Consider the following 20,750-nt stretch of genomic DNA (forward strand, 5'->3'; position numbering starts at 1 on the left):
CGCCTTCGACTGCCAACTGTAACAATCCAGCGTAATAAGATTGCTCCGAATATCTCCAAATGTGCAAACAATGATAAGGAAACTGAAAGACCACTGTGCTCTGTACACGTCAGACGAGCTGTGGCTATTACAGTTCGAGAAAGTTCTCAGAGCCTGCGGAAAAGATGAGCGCACTTCATAATGTGCATGATCATGTTGTGCAGTCAATGCTCAGGAAAAAATGTACCCCTACAAGGTGCACTGACGAAAATTCAAGAAAATAATGGTCTACCCTTATAAAAATGGTCTATAGACTTTCTATAGACTTTTTATAGACTCTATAGACATCCTATAGACTTTTACTTTTGTCTATAGACAGTCTATAGAAAATCTATAGACAAAAGTCTATAGCTGTCTCAATTTTCTTTTGTCTATAGACTGTCTATAGACTGTCTATAGACTCTCTATAGACTAAAGTCTATAGCTGCCTCAATTTCCTTTAATCTATAGACAGTCTAGAGATTCTCTATAGACTTAAGTCTATAACTACCTCAATTTCCTGTTGTCTATAGACGGTCTATAGACACTCTGTAGACTAAAGTCTATAGTTGGCTCAATTTCCTTTTGTCTATAGACGGTCTATAGACTATCTATAGACTAAAGTTTATAGCTGTCTCAATTTCCTTTCGTCTATAGACGGTCTATAGACTAGCTATAAACTTAAGTCTATAACTACCTCAATTTCCTTATGTCTATAGACAGTCTATAGACTCGCTATAGCCTAAGGTCTATAGCTGCCTCAATTTCCTTTTGTCTATAGACTCTCTATAGACTAAAGTCTATAACTACTTCAATTTCCTTTCGTCTATAGACGGTCTATAGACTCGATATAGACTAAGGTCTATAGCTGCCACAATTTCCTTTTGTATATAGACGGTCTATAGACTCTCTATAGACGGAGGTCTATAGTTGCGTCAATTTCTTTTTGTCTATAGACCTTCTATAGACTAAAGTCTATAGCTGGCTCAATTTTCTTTCGTCTATAGATGGTCTATAGACTGTCTATAGAGTACGGTCTATAGCTGCTTCAATTTCCTTTCGTCTATAGACGGTCTATAGACTCTCTATAGACTACAGTCTACAACTACCTCAATTTCATTTCGTCTATACACTGTACACTATAGATAGTCTGATGTCTATAGACCAGTCTATAACAATCCTAATTTTGTCTAACAATGTTCGATACACTGACTTTCGACTAAGTATAGAACAATGTCAATTTCTTTTTGCACTGCATGCTGTGGGGACCTGCACCTGGTGACCGCAACTATGTCGGGAGTCCTCCACCTCCTTCGCCATTACGGAAATTAAGAAAGTATTGCGTGAGGACATTACAACACCCTCCTGTATATTGTTTTCAGGAGCCTTGACAAGCTCCTTTTCGTTATATCGTGACGTATATTGTGAATACAATTAAATATGTAATGCTAACAAGTAAGCCGAGGAAAGGCAGCCGTTCTTGAAGTAAGGGCGCCGCAAACTGTACTACATCCAATGAATACGCTCTCCCTGAAAGGAATCGCTCCACACACTTCCATTCCATCTTTCGATCGTTACTGTCCAACGCGCTGAAATCAGAAACATTTCATCAACGCTTCTACATTTCTCTTTTAAACGTCCTGAAAATAAAGGGGGAAAGACGGGTATGAGAATTCAAGGAAGCGCCCATCCCTTAGAAACACCTCAGAATAGGCTCAAAGAGCCTGGTCCTCTGTGCAATTAACATCTCCCATTTATACCTTTGCAGTTTGTATTCACGTGAATAAGTGCACCGACGCAACAATCACAAAGCCAGTATTTTTTCGTTCCTACCTTTGCACCTGTTGCTTCGGAGCCGATGATATGCTGATGTCGAGCATATCAGTTTTCTAAACACGAACACACGCATAAAAGACGTTATGCTATGCAACATTATAATTATTATTTGAGAATTGTACCACATACTATTCGGTGGGAGATGCAGCGCGTGTACGGTCAAGCAGTTAGATTTCGGTTCTGTTTTCACGAAAACAATAAGGTTTTTAGAGGGTAAGCGAAGAATTTATGCTTATAAACCAATTGCCTTCTGTGGTCTTGGATATCAGATCAAGCTGCACACGGCAAGAGTGCGAGCGATAAAGATAGGACCGTGAAATGGGTTTCTGTTTCACGTTTTACCGTTTTACCGCGAGACGGCGGAAAATCATTCGGGCTGCAAACAGCCCTGTGCGTGGCTGCATCGGTGGCGTCGGCGTTTTTTTCGCGGATTACGTTTTCTTCAAAATCCAGCTTCATCGTCCGCTTACGGTAAGTCTATACGTTTATATTTTATTCATTTGGTCTCCTAAACCACTCTAAGCAGAGCTGTGTGTGCAGAACAGATTATGTGCGCAGTGACAAACGTCCTATCTTCGTTTCTAAGGCGGAAGCCATCGGGTCTCGACTAATGCCGCTTATCTCTGTGCCGCTGTCTTTACTAACGCGCGGAAAGGCAGTCTGTGCGATGCCCTTGATGATAAGCCGCTCCTCGCGAGCTGTCTACTAGATTTTTCGTGTTTCAAGGTAGATGCTCGGCCAGAAATGTTGTTTAGCCTGTGAATGACGGCCGAAATGGAACTGTGCGTTAGTTAGCGCCGTGTGAGCTCAATTTACTTTGCACCTCCGAAAACGTACTTACACACACTCTCGTTCTGTGGTGGATTACATTTATTTTCTAATCTTTGTGTTATCGCCTGTCTGGACCTTGGAGTGCTGTTCTTTTTGAGGTGTGCATTCCTTGATACGTATGGACGCTTGCTCGGTGCGCGTCGTGGACGCCGACGTTTCAGCAAAGGTGTCTTGTAACGCTACAGACTGGAGCGCGAGACGTTTGTCAAAGTTGTAGTCAAGCGGCGCTGGAGGAATGCTTTTAGTGTGATGGTATCAAATTCATTGCCGGCGCGAATGGCCGGCGTGCTCAAACACCGCGAAGAACCCACGAGCTCCATCCCGTCTCCCCTTCGTTGCACACGTACGGATTCCTCCATGTCTGTCATCAGAGCCGTTGGCCGCCGCCGCTGGCCTGCGGGCACTTAATTTTGAAAGCTGGGTAAAGGTCGGCTCGACAAGAGGTGGCTTACATTTCGTTCCGAGTGGTTCGTTCATGAATTCCGTTCACGCGTGCACAGATTTCTCAAATACCATTTACGCGAGAGGCAAAGTATGTGTTTCTGATTTCAGACTGCTACGTTACGAAAGCGCCTATGTAATTCGCCGCTTATTTGCGCCTAAAATTAAATTAAGCTCTCGTGTTACTATAGCTGCGCCTGTTGAAGGCGTTAATTGTTTCATGAAATACTTCCTACTTTGAGTGCGTTCAATGCTTTCGTTGATTTTTCTAGCAGCGTTGGGTTAGGCTACCTCCATGCGAGAAACACACCTCTTTACTGCGCTGTTGGGGCTTCACTTAAAGGAAAAACTAAGTGAATTTCAGACGGTATTTTATCCTGACAGTAATTTGTTGTCTCAAACTCGCGACCGCTTTTGAAACGGCGCAGCTGCAGCCTCTGTGTGCTTTATGAGTTTTCTGAATAATGAGCGCGGCATGGAAGCGCTGCAAACCGCTTGTTTCTAAGAGCGCGCGCAGATGTATGAGTATGCTGTTCCATCTTTGTGCTACAAGTTATAGGCGCAAATCAGTGGTGAACTGGTTGCTTCTGCCTGCTGGTTTTGTATAGCTTGTGCCCGTTTGAGTATCGGCTTACGTACACCAGGCCAAATGTTTAACTGGCTCTGGTGTTGCATCGATAAATGCACCTTGTAAAAAAGGTGCCTTTTGGCTACACTGCTGGCATATTCATGTTGTAATTTGACACGTGAGATGGCATTTCATAGTTTCTTTTTGTTAATATAACGTTTGAGTGGAGTACTTGCGTGTTTAGCTTGAAAGGAGTACGTACTTGCGCGAAAGACGGGACGAAAACAAAGAAACACAAACGACATGTACAAAGCGAATGCGCACAAAGCGCACAAACGACATGCGCTTTGTACATGTCGTTTGTGTTTCTTTGTTTTCGTCCCGTCTTTCGCGCAAGTACGTACTCCTTTCAAGCTATGAACCAACTCGACCAGATTAGAGTTTTAATTGCGTGTTTAGATCAAAGTTATCAGAAATATTCATCGTCTTCCGCTACGAACAGCCGAAACAAGCGTATAGTTTAGAAGAACTTCTTGTTGGGCAAGTTGGTGCATTGCTTGAAGGAACCTACTTGCGCTATAAAAAAGACAGCCACAGGAAAAAGCCAAGAGACAGACAGAGCGCAAACTATCAACTGAGTTTATTTGTGTGAAAGAATCACAGCAAAATCACAGAATCACAGCAAAAGAACAAGGGGAATGAGAGAGGGGGTACAGCCAATCAACTCCTGGTCAACAACAGGTGCGCAGAAAATGGTTTTCCTTATTGTACAGTTTTACAGAAGTGTCGCTTACACATTTATCACCGTTTTCTTTTATGTGATAGGCCTCCAAAATCTCCCGCGCTGTTTTGTTTTTACTTCTTCCTAGTATTTTAATCTTCTTAAAGGGAAACTGCATAGGTCTTAGAAATCGAGCTTAAGAGGGTCGAATGTGTGAAACTTGCAGGTTAAGCATGCGAAGTCTTTTTGGGCTAGCACTCGAAATATTGAAGTAATCGCCGATTAAAATCCAGACGGCCTTCAAGCTTCTCCGCAGCGCACAACGCCAAGTGGGGGGTCGCATGATGACGTCATCGAAGGTAACGGTACATTTCCAACGCGCAAACGCCAGCTTTGAAGGAAAAAAACCAACGCCACCGAAGCCGAACCCTGCCGAGAGTTGTTTGGCAGTGTCTAACGAGCCAGGGCAGGGTTTGGCTGACGACAGCGGTAATTTGAAATCATACCTGCTGTGACGTCACGCTAAGTTTTCCCGCACTCCTCTGGTGCACTGCGGAGAAGCGCGCAATTCAATTGTCGATTACGTCACTATTTTAAATGCTACTGCAAAAACACTTGACACGCTTTACCTACAGCGTATATAGATTTGAATCCTTGAATATCGCGAAATTCTCAAAAAATTGATGCAGCTGCCCTTTAAGCAGAGGCTCGCATCCACTGCAAGCAAAGTGATAAATGTGTAAGCGACACTTCTGTAAAACTGTACAATAAGGAAAACCATTTTCTGCGCACCTGTTGTTGACCAGGAGTTGATTGGCTGTACCCCCTCTCTCATTCCCCTTGTTCTTTTGCTGTGATTCTGACTATATAAGGCACTTTCACACAAATAAACTCAGTTGATAGTTTGCGCTCTGTCTGCCTCTTGGCTTTTTCCTGTGGCTGTCTTTTTTATAGCGCAAGTAGGTTCCTTCAAACAAGCGGAATACGCAGCAATGGTTCTGGTGGCGCATTTGCACTTACTCTGGGTAAACGACTTGTCCGCCATGAAAGGAGTGGTAGTTTACCCAGAGGAGGAGGCCTTATGGACCAGAATCATTGCTGCGTCTGCCGCTTGTTTCTGCTGTTCCTAGTGGCAGACGAATATTTCTGATAACGTTGATCTAAACACGCGAGTACTGCGCTCAAACATTATATGAACAAAAAGGAACCACGAAATGACATTTCACTCGTCAAATTGCAGCATGAATATGCCAGCAGTGTAGCCGAAAGGCACCTATTTTACAAGTTGCATTTAGTGATGCAACACCAGAGCCAGTCAAAAATTTGGCCGGGTATACCAGGCTTCACGCAGGGTATCTTGAAGCGCTTCTTCTATAGCGGTTATAAGAATAAATGCTGCAATATTCTCCTTTTTGGGTCCTTGTGTAAGGTGCACTGAATCTGTATTTTATGGAGGTGGCATTCTTAACAGCTCCTTGCGAGTCAATGCAGATATGTTGCACAATCGTTCGAAGTCTTCTGTTACAAATAATGTAAAAGGATTGCCATACAGAAATCAGTATGAGTACTGGATTCAGAGTAGAGTGCTCCAGGGATTATGGGTCTTTGTTACAATGTTTTATAAAGACACTTATAATCTGTCGTGTATTTACTGAAATGATTGCGCCGGCGTGATAGCTCAGTGGCTATCATGTTCTTCTGGCGACCTGAAAGATGCAGCTTCGATTCCGGCCTAGGCGGTCGCATTTTCATAGAGGCAAAATGCTAAAGTCCTGTGTACTCTGCACAGGTGGCCGAAATTATTCCGCAGCCTTTCACTTCAGCGTCTCGTAGCCTGTGTCGCCTTGGGTCTTTGAACCCCATAAAACCAAACCAAAAGATCAAGATTGCCTTTCTAGAATGGCATAGCCAGGATATGCCTTGCATTGTAAAGCACATGTGTAGAGATGGAATAGGAATTTTTTTCAGTTCTTCTGTTATTTTTTTCCTTTGTGCTGTCCAGGTGAACATGCCCGGATGATTGACTGCAGACAACAGGCCGCAAGAATGCTTCTGAGGAAACTTGCCGGACTTTTACTTTCAACATTTATGCTACTGTGGTGCATTCTTATGTTCCATGTATTGCATATTCCCAGCCTGGATAGCTTGGAAATAAAACTAAATTTGTAAGTATATTGATTGTGTCATTTGTGAACTCTGTCTGGTGACCCTTTTCAATGGTTGTAGACTGTCTATGGGCAGTTTATAGATAATGGTCTACTAATAGTTTAGTAGACAGAGGTCTATAGACTGTCTATAGACAATGGTCTATAGCACTGCCAGGCCACCCACCTACAGAATGTCTATACACAGTCTATAGACATATGTCTACTGTACCAGTAGACTTGTATGTAGACTGTCTATAGACAGTAATCTACAGGAAGTCTATGGTCATAAGTCTATAGATCGTCTATAGTCCGTCTATAGACGAGTGTCTATAGACGGTCTATAGACAACTCTATAGGAAGTGTATGACCATAAGTCTATAGATCGTCTATAGGCTGTCTATAGACCTGTGTCTATAGACTTCCTATAGACCTATAGACTTTCAGTAGACATTTGTCTATAGACAGTCTATAGACAAAAGTCTACTAAAAGTGTATGGCCATAAATCTGTAGACTGTCTATAGACCAGTCTAAAGGATTTGTCTATAGACAGTCTATAGACTTCATAGACTAAATTCTATAGACAGTCTATGGACTTTCTATAGAAATTTTTATAAGGGTACAGGGCACGAAATCGTAATTACTTGTTAACATGCAGTGTTTGCTGCAAGCGTTCGTCACGAGCGGACGTGCGATGCATGGGCCCCGTTGACAATCTTCGATTCTGGCGGATTACAATATTGAATCACCGTATATTTACCATCCACGGGTTGCCGTCAACGTCTGACATCACCTTGTACCACCAGTGAGACTTTCAGTGCTACATTTTCGGCGCTAAAGCCTGTCTGACTTCCTGTCACCACGTGAAGAGCGCTAACCCTAACAGCCAAGGGGTTGGGGTGCCTTACCGCCACGGAGAGGCAGGTGCGCCCGCGGAATCGCGGCATAGCGTTCGCGCAACGCGGGGTCTTACGACGCTCGCCAGTGAGTGGTCCCGCTTCTTTCATGACTACTGCGGTCACTATGAATTCTCGACGACACGACGAAGATGGACTTCAATCATATACTGACATGACATATGGTCCCGGCGCAACAACGATAGAGCGGTGCAAGCTAAATCCACATCTCCCAAGCAAGAGCCGGGGAAGAAAGAACGCCGAGAGCCTCCTGCATCGAGACCTCCGCGTCTACCGAGTCTCAGGAATTTTCCATACCAAGTCATCATCCAACCTAAAACCACGGTGGATCTGCAATCTGTGGCTCCACGGTCCTACGATCTCGAATCAGGGATCCAAGCAGCCCTCAACACCGCTCTACAAGAAAAGCCAACGCTGCGCGTTGTTAGCCAGCAGAACATTGTAATGGTGCGTACTCACTGTGAGGAAGACGCGTTCCGCCTCGTCAAGCTTAATTGTCTGCACCTCAACGGCAAGAGTACAACGGTCACCGCCTACGTTGCCTTGCCAGAGGCTGTTTGCAGGGGTGTAACACATAATATCAAGCCTGAAGTGAGGGATGGCGCTATCTTCCAAGACGTCTCCTCACCCAGCCATACAATCCTGGGAGCGCGCTAACTGGCCAAGACTACATCGGCAGTCATCGTCTTCGCCGGGCAGAAGGTTCGATTCACGGTCAACTACGGGTGGTCAGAGCGCCGCTGCTACAGCTACCGGAAAACGAAGGCGGCTTGCATCAAATGTGGAACGACAGGTCACCGAGCAGACGTCTGTCCGAAACCCAAGGGGGCTGCTTGCCAGACCTGTGGAACGCCGAGTCCTGATGAGACGCCCGAGTGCGCACCCGTTGCGCTCTGTGCAAGGGCCCGCACAAGACGTATGCAAAAGACTGGAAGGGAAAATTCCAGAGACCGCTGAACAAGAACGCCTGTACCGCATCATCAAACGCGGCATCAACAACGAAACTTGAAGATGACGAAGGTAGGAGCAGGCCGAGGCAGAAGAGGCAGCCTGCACAGCGACGGCGAGGAGCGTCGTCATTAGTCTCACTCTCGCGGCCGTTTGTGCTCAAGACGCCGGGCAACAAGCTCCAACCAGAACGGAATTCACATGGAGGCGGGTAAAGAACAAGGGAAGGCGAACCTCATCAAGACCACCGGGGCGCTGAAGAAGACGTCCTCGGGTCAGCTTTCCGATTCGAAGTTGAGCTTTGCAGAGTGGGCTCCCCTCCCTTCGTCCTCCCCTCAGAATAACACGGAGTTGGCAGCACTCAAAAAAGAGATAGAATGTCTCAAAAAAGAAGTCAGCGCTTTAACAATACAAAAGCAAGAGCTTAAGCGAGCAACTACTAAGGCAATAACGCCGGTAACTCAGCCTACTCCTCAAAACCAAAAACAGCAGGCAGTACCTAGCTCCCAGCCTGCCTTAGGCGAGGTCTACCAACAAATTATTCAAGAACTGAGATCCTTCAAGGAGGAGTTTCAAGCCTTTCCAATTTCTGTGAGCGCCCAATTCCAAGAAATTCGAGAGCAGATTGCAAACAACAGACGATACACGGAGGCAGCAATTTCTGTCCTTCGGAAGAAACATCCGTATAAAAGACATAAGTCGAAATTTGTTCGTACAATGCACGTAGACGAGCCATCCGATACGGAATCAAGATGCCAGCCAAACCTAGAGTAAAGATCTGGCAGTGGAACTGCCCGGGATACAGGAGAAAGCAAACTGCTCTTAATCTGCCTCTATCTCAGGAATCTGACCCACCGGCAGCTATCCTAATCCAAGAACCCCACCCTAATGCCTATTAAAGTCCAAGACTATGTGACTTATCAGCACGACCAGTTAAGGGTCACGTTAGTGCACAAATTATACACTGCCATATTACACGACCCTTTCGAGCCGGATATTGCGCACTGCTATATTACTATTCTTCCTCTCCAAAGAGAAGCGAAGCGGCAAGCACGCACGTACTGAATGTCTACGGCCCTCCTAAAGACAAGCGCGCAAGATCGGGTTCCCTCATAAAGAAATTTCTGAGCTTAGCGGGACATGGCCCCTGAGTGATTGGAGGCGACTTCAATGCACCGCACCCTTCATGGGGCTACCAGGCGGCGACTCCATAAGGCAGAAACGGGAAGAAGTAGTGACGCAAGAAGGGTTATCGATCCTCACTGATCCCACCTACCCTACGAGGCTGGGAAACAGTGTTAGTAGAGATACGTGTCCGGACCGGACGTTCACCAAGAACATACAAAGCGCCATTTAGAATAATACCGAAAAGCACCTGGGAAGTGATCACTTCATACTTTCTCTGGTATACAAGCACAAACGCGTTGAAGTGCAAAATAGGTATCGCAAGAGTTACGAACTGGGACAGGTGGAGAAAGGCCCAGGCATCTATTGGATGCAATATTACAGACTTACTGGAAGGAGTTAAATATGAGATGCACACTTTGAAAGCCTTTACGAAAGAGGTCTGCACGACAGAAGATTGCCCAGCGGTCGATCCGAATCTTCTACATTTAAGGGAGGCGAGGCACTAATTGACAAAGAGATGGCGAAGACAACGGTTTAATCGCAAACTTAGGAAAAAAAATAGAGGAGATAAACAAAAAGGCAGAATCCTATGCCATATCCTTAACCAGGCAGAACTAGAATTCGTTCTGCGATGGTACTCAGTGGAAGCTAGGTGTGTCGAAGACTTGGAAACTCCTACGTGTGCTAATCGGCCCCAGCAGCAGCAAGTCGGCCACTAAAGACAGGCTCACGAAGATCGTACACACCACCCCGGGCACGGACATAGAGTTGATGGAAAAGCTCAAGACCAGGTATCTATGCACAGACGAAGTCGTGAAACAGCTGGAGTATTGTGGGCTGCCCAATGCCTAGCTGGGCATCCCCTTCACGGAAGAAGAAATCAAAGCAGAAATCGCGGCCTTGAGGAAAAATCCTGCTCCAGGTCCAGATCAAATAACCGCGAAGCTCTTATTTAACCTCAGCATTGACACCATCACCTCATTGGTGGAATGCTTCAACGAGCAGCATTGGGATACAGGAACGCTACCAATATCCTGGAAGAAAGCCGAGGTTCGGTTCATTCCGAATCCGAACAAACCCCTTAAACTGGATAATCTAAAACCGATATCGCTGACCTCGTGTTTGGGGAAGCTCATAGAGAGGGTCATCAACACGAGACGGAGTAGATACTTAGAAGATAACAGCCTCCTACCCAACACTCAAATCGGCTTTCGCCCTCACCTATCGACACAGAACGCCCTCTTGTAATTGTACAAAGACCGCCTTGAGACACCTCTCAAGTAACAGACAAGGGCCATCCTGGAACTTGATTTGAAAGGAGCGTTCGATAACGTTCTACATTAAAATATCCTGCAAAGCCTCGCCGATATCAACTGTGGCGCTAGAACCTACAACTATATCAAAAAACTTTTTATCAGCCAGGCAAGCTACTATAAACTTCGGTAAAATAAAATCAGATCCCATCAATGTAGGCCCGAGAGGAACTCGGCAAGGGGCGGTACTGTCACCCCTCTTGTTCAATTTGGCTATGAAAGATCTACCAGGCCTTCTTGCCGAAATCCCCGGCATCAAACGCACATTGTATGCGGATGATATCACTGTCTGGTGCAACTCGGGGAGTGACGCCGAGATCGAGGAGTGTCTTCAAGCAGCAGCGGAGACGGTGGACCGGTACGCCAGGGAGAGAGGCCTCCAGTAAGCGCCAGAAAAGTCCGAGTTGCTCATCCTGAAGAATCCGAGGACACCCCTAGCGCAGAACATTGCGGTGTATATAGAGAACCAACCAGTACAGAAACCCACGGAGATCAAGATCCTAGGGCAGTATATCCCACAGGGGCGACAGAACACCACCACTATGAAGGAGCTTACAACATTCACCGAGCAAATCTTGCGGATGATACATAGTATCCAAAATAAACACCATGGCATAAAGGAAAGGGACACCATCCGCTAGGTGCAAGCTTTCGTGATCTCTCAGATAATGTACGGGACGGCCTTACTTAGCCTCTCTAGGTCGTAAATTGAAAAGTTGGAGACACTGATCAGGAAAGCTTACAAGACGGCACAGGGGCTACCGAACTCCACGCCAACGGCAAACCTCATGGCTGTAGGAGTACATAATACCCTCAAAGAGATGTGGGAAGCACAATGGCTCTCACAACTCAATAGGCTCGCACTCACAAAGCCCGGCAGGGAACTGCTCGAGAAGATCCACGTTAAGCTGCCCTATAGAGTAGACCAAAAAGGAGAGGTCCCACGCGATGTAAGAAGACGCATCAACGTGCACCCCATTCCGCGGAATATGCATCCCGCATAGAACATCGAGAGGAGGAAAGCAAGAGGGGAAGCCCTGCTGAAAAAATGGAACAAGCAGCCTAACAGCCTTTACGTGGACGCAGCAGAACCAAAGAATGGAATCATGACTTGTGGTCTCAACGCCTTCAGGATCGATGGTGAACTGCGCCTCGATGAAAACGTCTCACCCCACTCACACAGAGGAGGCAGCTATTGCATTAGCTGTAGCATCTAACCCCAACGCCGTTGTGCTCACTGATTCCCAGGAAGTGTCGCAACATTAATAACGGATTAATTCACAGGTCAGGGCTGTCATTGCTGACTAAGCATCCACCCAGCCCAGCCTCAGTCATCTGTTTTCCCGATCACCTGGAACTACCAGGAGCAAACGAAGCCGCTCACAGGCATGCCCGAGCTCTTCTATACCGGGCGTCTTCCCCTGATGACAATGAAGGGTGCCGCGACCCAATAGGTTTAGCAGTCTATTCTGACAATCTCGCGCCATACAGAACAGCCAGGAAGGAGTCCCCAACACCCTTAGGAGACTACAAACCAAAACATACCCAACGCCAGCTAAGTTACACCAATGCTACCCTACACTATACTCTCCGCAGTGCCCACATTGTGGAGAGGTAGCTAACCTCTACCACGTGGTGGGGGCATGCCAATTTAATCCCTTAGTTGACCCCATTCCAAACCCCTCAGAGGAGCAGTCGGAGGTTGTTCTGCTCAGCGATGATCCTGACAGTCAGCACTGGCTGGTGGGGAGGGCCAGCGCAACAGCAATAACCAGTGGACTACCGTACTAGGCGGCGCACCCACAGGTTCCAAGAATATTCAGTAAATAAAGATGTTTTCAGTCAATCAATCAAGGCATAAAGAGTGTCACTGTTCCTTATTGCAGTGATCACTGTTTAAAGCGCAAAGGGGCTGCTGTGAGTAGGCTGAAGAAAACATAAATTGAGAGAAAAGAGCCATGTTCTGAAAAAAAAACTACCTGCAATTATTTAGCTGAATGACAGCAGGCAAAAACTTCACATATACGATTACGCTGAGTGAAGCAAAAACCTTGAGGTTGAAATGGCCAAGTATGTGGCAAGGATTTTGCGAGAGGCGTTCTTTGCCATTGGAGTACAGACAACAGTGTGCTCACCGTTGTGGCAAACCCGAGCGAGTTAATGGTCTCCCCTATGTGCTCTTCCCACGGCGAGATGTTGAGCAGCATTAGTGTCTTGCTGTTGCCGTCCAGGCTGTCCATGGGGAGCTGTGTCAGCTTGGAGTTGCGGTATGGCACATAGTCAGCCTGTATGAACGACACAGTCCGCCAAGAGAAAAACAAAATTAACGGCGCATCAGGATCAGTCCTTCAGGGACAGAGTAATGGAAAAAGCTCCGCACGAAAAAGTTGAAATACGGTGCTTTTTATGCACCTATACAGGACAGCAACGACTGAGTGAATAAATCTGATGTAATCTGGCAGATTGTCATATTCGCACAAGGGTCATATACACTACTACCATATTTGCACGACTGTAAATCTACCTATGTTTTTTTTTAACTTGAAAATCCGAATTTGGAGCATCGTTGGTGCAGTTGTTTGCTAAGTGTGGGGTTTTGCGGGACGAAGACGCATGGGGTTTCGCTGGACGATGTCAGAACTACGTGTTGCGGAACCGCAGCAGCGAAGATGGGAGCTGCGCTAGTGAGGTGGATGGCACAATTGTGGACGAGGAGTGCAGTGACTAATACATTTTTTGTTGTGGAGTGTTCCCACAGGCTCCTGGTAAGGGATATGGAGGGTGCCGACTTAAAATCGTATAAACACTACAAAAGTGAGCGTATTACAAAACTGCGCAGTCCAAACATGGGGGTTGACCAACGCGGGAATTCAAATCAAAGGCAAGGCGCAATGCTGTGCTACAAAGCTATCCCCTGCACTGACCACAAGATGGCAGCACAGCCCGGGACACCAGGGCCGATGGCTGGCACCAATCACTCGACAACGGTAGAGGATTGAAGCAACCCGGCTGAAAGGACTGGCGAAATACTGCAGCTGAAGAACCTTCAAAACTTCTCTACTGGATAAGCAACGTAAACCGACGACATGTTTTCAAGGTAGTGGAGCACCCACCCGGTTGGAGAGCGCCAGAATGACATTGCCAAGGTTTGCCAGGGAGCGGTTGATGTTCTGGGCCTCCCGCAGGCGCGTCCCTGCCGACTGCGACTCCGACAGCCGCTCGCTGCCTGCCAGGTCCACCAGGTTCAGCCGCCCTGTGCACAGTCACACCACTACATGCCAAGCACTGTACTCTTCAAAGGTGAGCACCACGGGCCTAATGGCTTAACCGCCTACTACTGTATATTTCAATACCAAGTAAAAATATTGGCAATTTGCACGATTTGGATTGCTGCAGAAAGTAGCCAAGATGGCAGCTTCTACAATCAGCATAGGTAGAATACTGCTCGTTTTGAAATGGCTCACCCCAGTTCCGATGCTCACCAATGCAACGAGACTTTTTTCGATGCTGTATAAAATGAACATCACTAGAGAAAAAAAAATGAATGGTTTATATTATCGTAAAAACCTGGTTCATATGGCAGAAAAGATTAAAAGCTGATGCAGTTTGAATTAAATGGAATTCAAACTAACAAAGACGAACAGAATATGCGTACACAAATCGGGAAGCAGTTGGGAGGGCAGTGGACAACACCTGCTCTAAAACTCGAACTTGAAGGCCTCTTCTGAGCATTCAAAACTGGAGAGGCGAGCGACGTTCAGAGCGCGCAAACAATGCAGCAGAGGGCAGCACCAGAGCCGCGAAGGGCACGCAACCGCCTGTGAACATGGTCGCGGGGCTGGAAAATTGAGCAGCATGCTACTGTCCCATGACTACTGCATGTCTGATTCCCTATTTTTCAGCCTTCCACCCCCTACCCCATTCCGTTGACTGCAACAAGAAATCCTGTTGGGAGATGCCAAAGCAAGCAGAATGCACCGACCTCGACAGCCGAGCTGTGTGTGCGCGTTGTGGCCCGTGATGTCCAGGCGGAAGACGGAGTGGGACTGGGATGACCGCTCGTTGCACTTGGTGGCAGCCACAGCCCGGCTCTTCCGCGCACGCCGCAGCAACTGGCCGATCTGGGAAAAGAAGCAGCGGGTTGCAGAGTACAGTGAAACCTCTTTAATTTGATATCCGTTATCTCGGGATTTCGGACAATTCGGACTGCCTCTGGAGTAATCATTAAGGTGGCACCTTGGGCTTGTTGGTAACACAAGTCAACAAAAATAGCGCAGGAACAGAACAAGGACAAGCAAGGACACACACGAGCGCTTTTAGCGCTCGTGTGTGTCATTGCTTGTATTTGTTCTGTTCCTTGCGCTATTTTTGTTGACATCTGGAGTACCTCCAGCGCCCTTATGGCCTCTAGCGTCAGAAACTCATTTATTTGGACACCCTTCAGCTGGCATCGGCTAATTCAGACAGGAATCCAAAGTGACGGTGCATCGTGGTATGACCTGCTTCACATGCGACCGTCTAAATACTGTTCTTATAAGACCTGAACTGCACAATACACGGTCTCCCGTGCCCCTCTTATGAGAATTCAACGGCAGGCGTGGCAACGATCAGGAACCCTGTGTCGATGCGGCGATACGGACCTCATTTCCTGCATGTGGCATTTCCATTCCTCCCGCCCGCCGAAACTCTTGCTCATCAATGCTGTTCGCTATTTGTGCAGTGAAGCCTCCTCATGGGAGGCGTCACATGCAAATATGCTGAAGTGCTACCACACTGCACACTGAAAGATGCTGCGGAAACCCTTGCCAACTTATGATGAAGCTCTGCTATCAACACTCCCGACAATGCACGAATTAAAGCATTCGGCACAACTGAGAAAAATAGTCATTTTCAAAGAATATTGACATTGCCCGGTTTGAACAAAATAAATTTTCCTTTCAGACACTGTTTTTGGCAGCTTTGAGGACACATTCAATGATTTGACAGTTGGATCATTCAGACATTTTAACACCAAATTGACGAGGCTTCATTGTACCAGCACTGCATGACATTTAGACCCACACTCCGCGCAAGCATCTCTTGTCAGCACCCTAACAAATAAAAACAAGCAAAACTTCAGTCTGAAGAAGGCCATGTTTTTGTTCCTCCCACGCATGACAAATTTCAAAGCATGCCCCGTACAGGACGGTTTTGAAAGTGCAGAAGTATGAATAACGAAATTTCTTTGCAAATGGAACAAAACCCTCGAATATTTTTCCCCGAATGTTTCATTTACGGCATGTTCTTTCACAAAAACGGCCAAAAAGAGAAGCGGTTAAGTGCAATTCTGTGGTGTTGCAAACTTTTGCCGATTAGTTAAATGACCAGAGAGGTTACCGAATGTGGGCGTAGAAAAGCAAGCTATTTTAAGAAACCCACAAACCTCCCTTGGACGTCCTACTGACATCCTGAACACCCACAGGATGTCCATGGGAGTTTAAATGCCCATTAGGAAATTTTGCAATCAAATCTGGTACTATATAAAAGAGGGAAAACCGACAAAATGCGACGAGACATCTCGTGAAAAGCGACACCATGGACACCAACAGGGGTGGGTCCACCCCTGCCATAGTTCCTTCTTCCCTGAGCGCAGTGTCCCCTAGGTGATGTAGCCCCCCTGAACTCTTCTGTACCTTTCACCGCACTGCACCCACACTGGAGCTATAGTCATCCGAAGGCATGAAACCAATACAATGCCACGAGATGTGCAGCACAATCCATCTGCTGCGATATGCAATTGTACAAAGCGAGTTCCAAGGATTTCATTTCCGTCCCCCTTTTCTTTCTCTCTTCTCCCCTCTGCCTTAGGATACACGGTTCACAAACTGGAAAAAACTGTGGGACAGCTTCGCCTGCCCCACTATCCCTTTGCAAGCTGCGCTTCCATGCGCGACACATCTCTTTCCATAGCGTTAGGAAACAACAGGTTCACTGGCACCCGTTCAAATTTCTTCCGCACAGCGTTCATCAACTGCATCATAGCATGAGCTGACGCTATGACATATCATGTTACACCTCATTTTGTGGCTTGCGCATGCAACAGTTTTTTAGTCTGCTGCCAGAGTGTTTTATGAGAAAAGAGCGAGTTAAACGATGTGATTAGCATGCAGTGAAGCCCCCGATTAATTTTCCTGACCTGGCGGGACCCGAGATACCGAGTTTTCTCGCAAACCATCTGCACAAAAATTTGAAGAAAATAAAAAACGAGTTTAAAAATCGGAGGGGTGTAGGTTATTAAAGAATTTTTTTTCGAGCGTGAAATGGGTTTATGGCAATGCGCGGCCTCCTGTACATAGTTTGCCCCCACTGACACAAGGACACGTGTCAAGCTGATGAGGGGTCATTGAAAAGCATGGCCAAATTAAAAAGCATCTATTTATTCGACAACTCCATCCTTGGTGGCTATGCTTAGAGCAACGCTGTGCAAGAACGCTGTTGCTCCTTCAAAGTCGGGTGCCCTTTTCTGTACACACCATTTTACAGGGCTGGCCAGCCTTGTTTAGGCATCATAAGTGTGTCACTACAGCAGCCACTCAAGCCAAAAAGAAACTGAAGATCATATTCCCTGCTCGAAAATCAGCAACAGAGCAGCCGCAATAAAATTGACGTCGATGAGCCCTGCTTTCGAAACTGGCGGAAGAAGAAAGTCTCAGAACGTCAAATATGTGAGAGGAGATTGTTTCACAGCCTGAAGGCTGGTGTGCACCCCAAGCTGAAGACAATGCTTGCCAATTTGATCAAGAGAAAAGGGGTCGCGGCCACGCTGCTGCTACATAGGCGGCAGAAAGGGTAGAATGGGCAAGAAGAAAATAAAACTGCCCAGCCCGCACCACCTGACCACAACGGGGCTACAGAGATGGCAAATATGGAAGCTATCCAGCTGGCGTGCGCACTAGACAGACCACACGAAAAGTTGCATGCGAGCCTTGAATGGCGGCAGCTGTTTATGGGCAGACTAAGGCTTTCGATGCGTGTCAGAGTGGTGCTTCTGTTATGTCTGCAGCCCACCCAACATTATCGATGACAGCCTTACAAGGGACATGGCCACGGGCCTTGCCACGAAATAATTCTGTTCTATCATGCTGCGATGTATGCCCCTCACCACCTAACATGCACTGCACGAGGTGGGTACACAGTCCCTTTCCCCGGGCAATGGCGGTCGGGGAAAATGAATTGTCCGGTAAAAGCGAGCAAAAGCCCGACAATCATTATAAAGTACTAGACTAAACTATGAGTATGCACACGCAAACGGTGAGGTGAAGTTTCAAACCCCACCGCCACTAGAGCAGTCAAAGAAGTTTTCCCTACACACTGTTAAGGTACTTATTAACATACCTGTTGGGCTGACTGGACTGGCACCTCCGTCAGGCTGGCCACCGTGACCGGCCCGTCCTTGCTGCTCATCTTGAGCTGCAGCGGCGGGGCCTTGTCTGCTTGGGACGGAGGTACCAGGAGGTCGTGCAGGGTCTTGTACACGTCTACAAAGCTGGTCAAAATGGTGTGCTGCAATGGAGACAAGCCACATCAGTCATCACTGTGGAATCAAAAAGGGGTGCAGTCATTAATAGAAGGCTTAAAGAACAGTAGCAGAAAAGCGCCCACGCTCCTTCCTCCCTTCCTGCGCACACTGACCGTCCAGTGGGGCTGCTTCTGGGATGTCTCGAAGACCTGATGAAGGACCCGCGGGATGATGCCCCTCAGCTCGTCACCCTCGTCCCCCTCCATGGTCTGGGTCTTGCCGGCGCCCGTCTAGCGGTACGCAAAGATGCACACGCGATAGCGGTCCAGTGCACTCTGCACCAGCTGGGAGAATTCGGCGTACACCTCCGCCTGACTGGCCGCGCCCAGGAACACTCGGTCAAATCTGAAAGTCAGGACTGTCTCCCGTTGCGCCTGTACGTACGAGGCAGAAACACCCACACTTGCCACCACTGTGCAGGGCTCACCAGGCATGGACGCCACATTACACCTCGATGCGAAAAACAAATCTGCAGTGACCAATGGCTGTCAAAAAGATTTCGAGCAAGACATGTAAGTATACACTTACAGACAACTTGTCATTTATCACACATTCGTCATCTTCAAGAAACACTCCACTAACAATTCTTGATTGTCATAAAGGGAGATTTGTGGTCGGAGAAATAGATGGATATATGCTCGACTTGCTGCACCAATGTTTGGTACTCATAAACGAAGTCTATGCAAGCATTTCGCGAGGTTGTCCCAGCTGTGGGAGGCGTTACGAGAGGGAGGAACGGGATGTTCTCCCGCAATAAGTGGTAAGAAATTCCTGTTTTTATTTATATGCACAATAAAGTCCCACCCGCCTTGCCACCCTGGCAGATGGCAGGTAATGGTTGATCGCGCAGGATCGCTCACCGTTGTCAGCGTAATGCATGCAGCCCACATATCTCTCTCATCGCCCCACGTGCCTATAAGCGCGATTCAGGTGTCCGCTGACCCAGGGAGCCAGTTATGCGCACTTGCTTTCCTTAAAATGGCACAACGTTGTCAATGCCAACGCATGCAGCGCACACCTGTCACTACCGCAACGTACCCTCAAGCGCGATTGAGGTGTGCACTGTTCCAAGAGGGCAGATGTGAGCCTTTCCTTTTTTTCCAAGCTCCTGCTCCTTTGGTTTCGCAGCTTAAAACACGACTAGGGTGTCCACCGCTGGTTACAACGGCCACAGCAACGGCGACGCCGCGAAACGCAGAAACGGGCGCCAAAGAGCTGCGCTCTAAAAATCGCGTGCGGGTAGACTGCGGCGGCGTGAACTGTACAGCAGCGCTTACTGACTGTGAAACACGACACGAATTCACGTGCGGCTCGTTGCAGGAACGCGTGAATTTGGCCATAACGTACGCGCTCCGCGTTTCGCACTCCAGTGGAAATGATGCTGCGCAGTTTGCCGGCAGTGAAGAGGGCAGGACGCACTAGACTTAAGCGGTTAAGCCGTGGAGCGAAGATCGCGGCCCTGCCAATGGTTAAAGATTAATGCTGGTCACACCCTCGACACGTAGCGAAAGGTGGGGAAGGTATGCGCGCCCCACGAACGTAGGTGCGAGCTACTGTAATTATGCTGCAGTGCACAGTTAAAGATTCGTTCATACGTGAGGCTTCATCCGTGAGTGAACGCTTGCACAGAAGCTCACCTTCTCGGCAGGAGAACCTTGCGCGAACTCTGCACCAACAGATGTGGCACTCCTTTTGGGCAGCAGCCGTGAGAGAACCTCTGAACGGACCAGTAGCCAGCAGAAACCACAACAGAATAAGCTCCGACGCCTGACTCGAACACTCAGATCAGCTGTGTTCGGCTCAGGCTCGTGAATACGACCCTTAAAACGCTTTCGTTTCTTCTTCTTCTTCGACGGCAGCGTGTGAGAGGAAACGGAAAGATCAACGCTAGTGACTTTCACCCAGATTTGTTCCTTTGTATGGCGGTCACTTTGTATTGTGCGGTTCCTTTGTATAGTGCGGTCTTTCCCGGGAGACATTTTTGCAAGTTTAAATTGTGTACAGATTTTGTTCTTCTTGACATGATTCCTCAATTAAGTTTTCTTTTTCATCGTCGCGTGCTATTGCCTTTAAAGGACTCTGGAAGGGACTCTCAAAAAAGGTATGGAATTCCAGTGTTGCAAAAGGACGCCGCTTCACGAATATCCTCCAGCAAGAATTTCTTTAACGCAGAAATTGAGTATTCTGTAGCTAAAATTTGAATTTCAGCGTCTTCGCGCATTTCCCGCTCTTCTCGTCATTTTTTCCACGCTCCAAGACTACGCCGGCCCTACCCACTCGGCCCGACCGCATGCTGCTATAACGAGCGCGGGAATTCCCCGATGAG

At 47.4% G+C, this 20,750-nt stretch overlaps 1 pseudogene; it reads right to left on the minus strand.

Moving 5' to 3' along the window:
• Positions 1 to 8,252: 8,252 nt before the first annotated feature.
• LOC149355786 (uncharacterized) lies at positions 8,253 to 18,858 on the minus strand (annotated as a pseudogene).
• Positions 18,859 to 20,750: the final 1,892 nt, after the last annotated feature.

Source organism: Amblyomma mixtum, chromosome 3, assembly GCF_055824585.1.
Source record: "Amblyomma mixtum isolate Tamu chromosome 3, ASM5582458v1, whole genome shotgun sequence".
NCBI lineage: Eukaryota > Metazoa > Arthropoda > Arachnida > Ixodida > Ixodidae > Amblyomma > Amblyomma mixtum.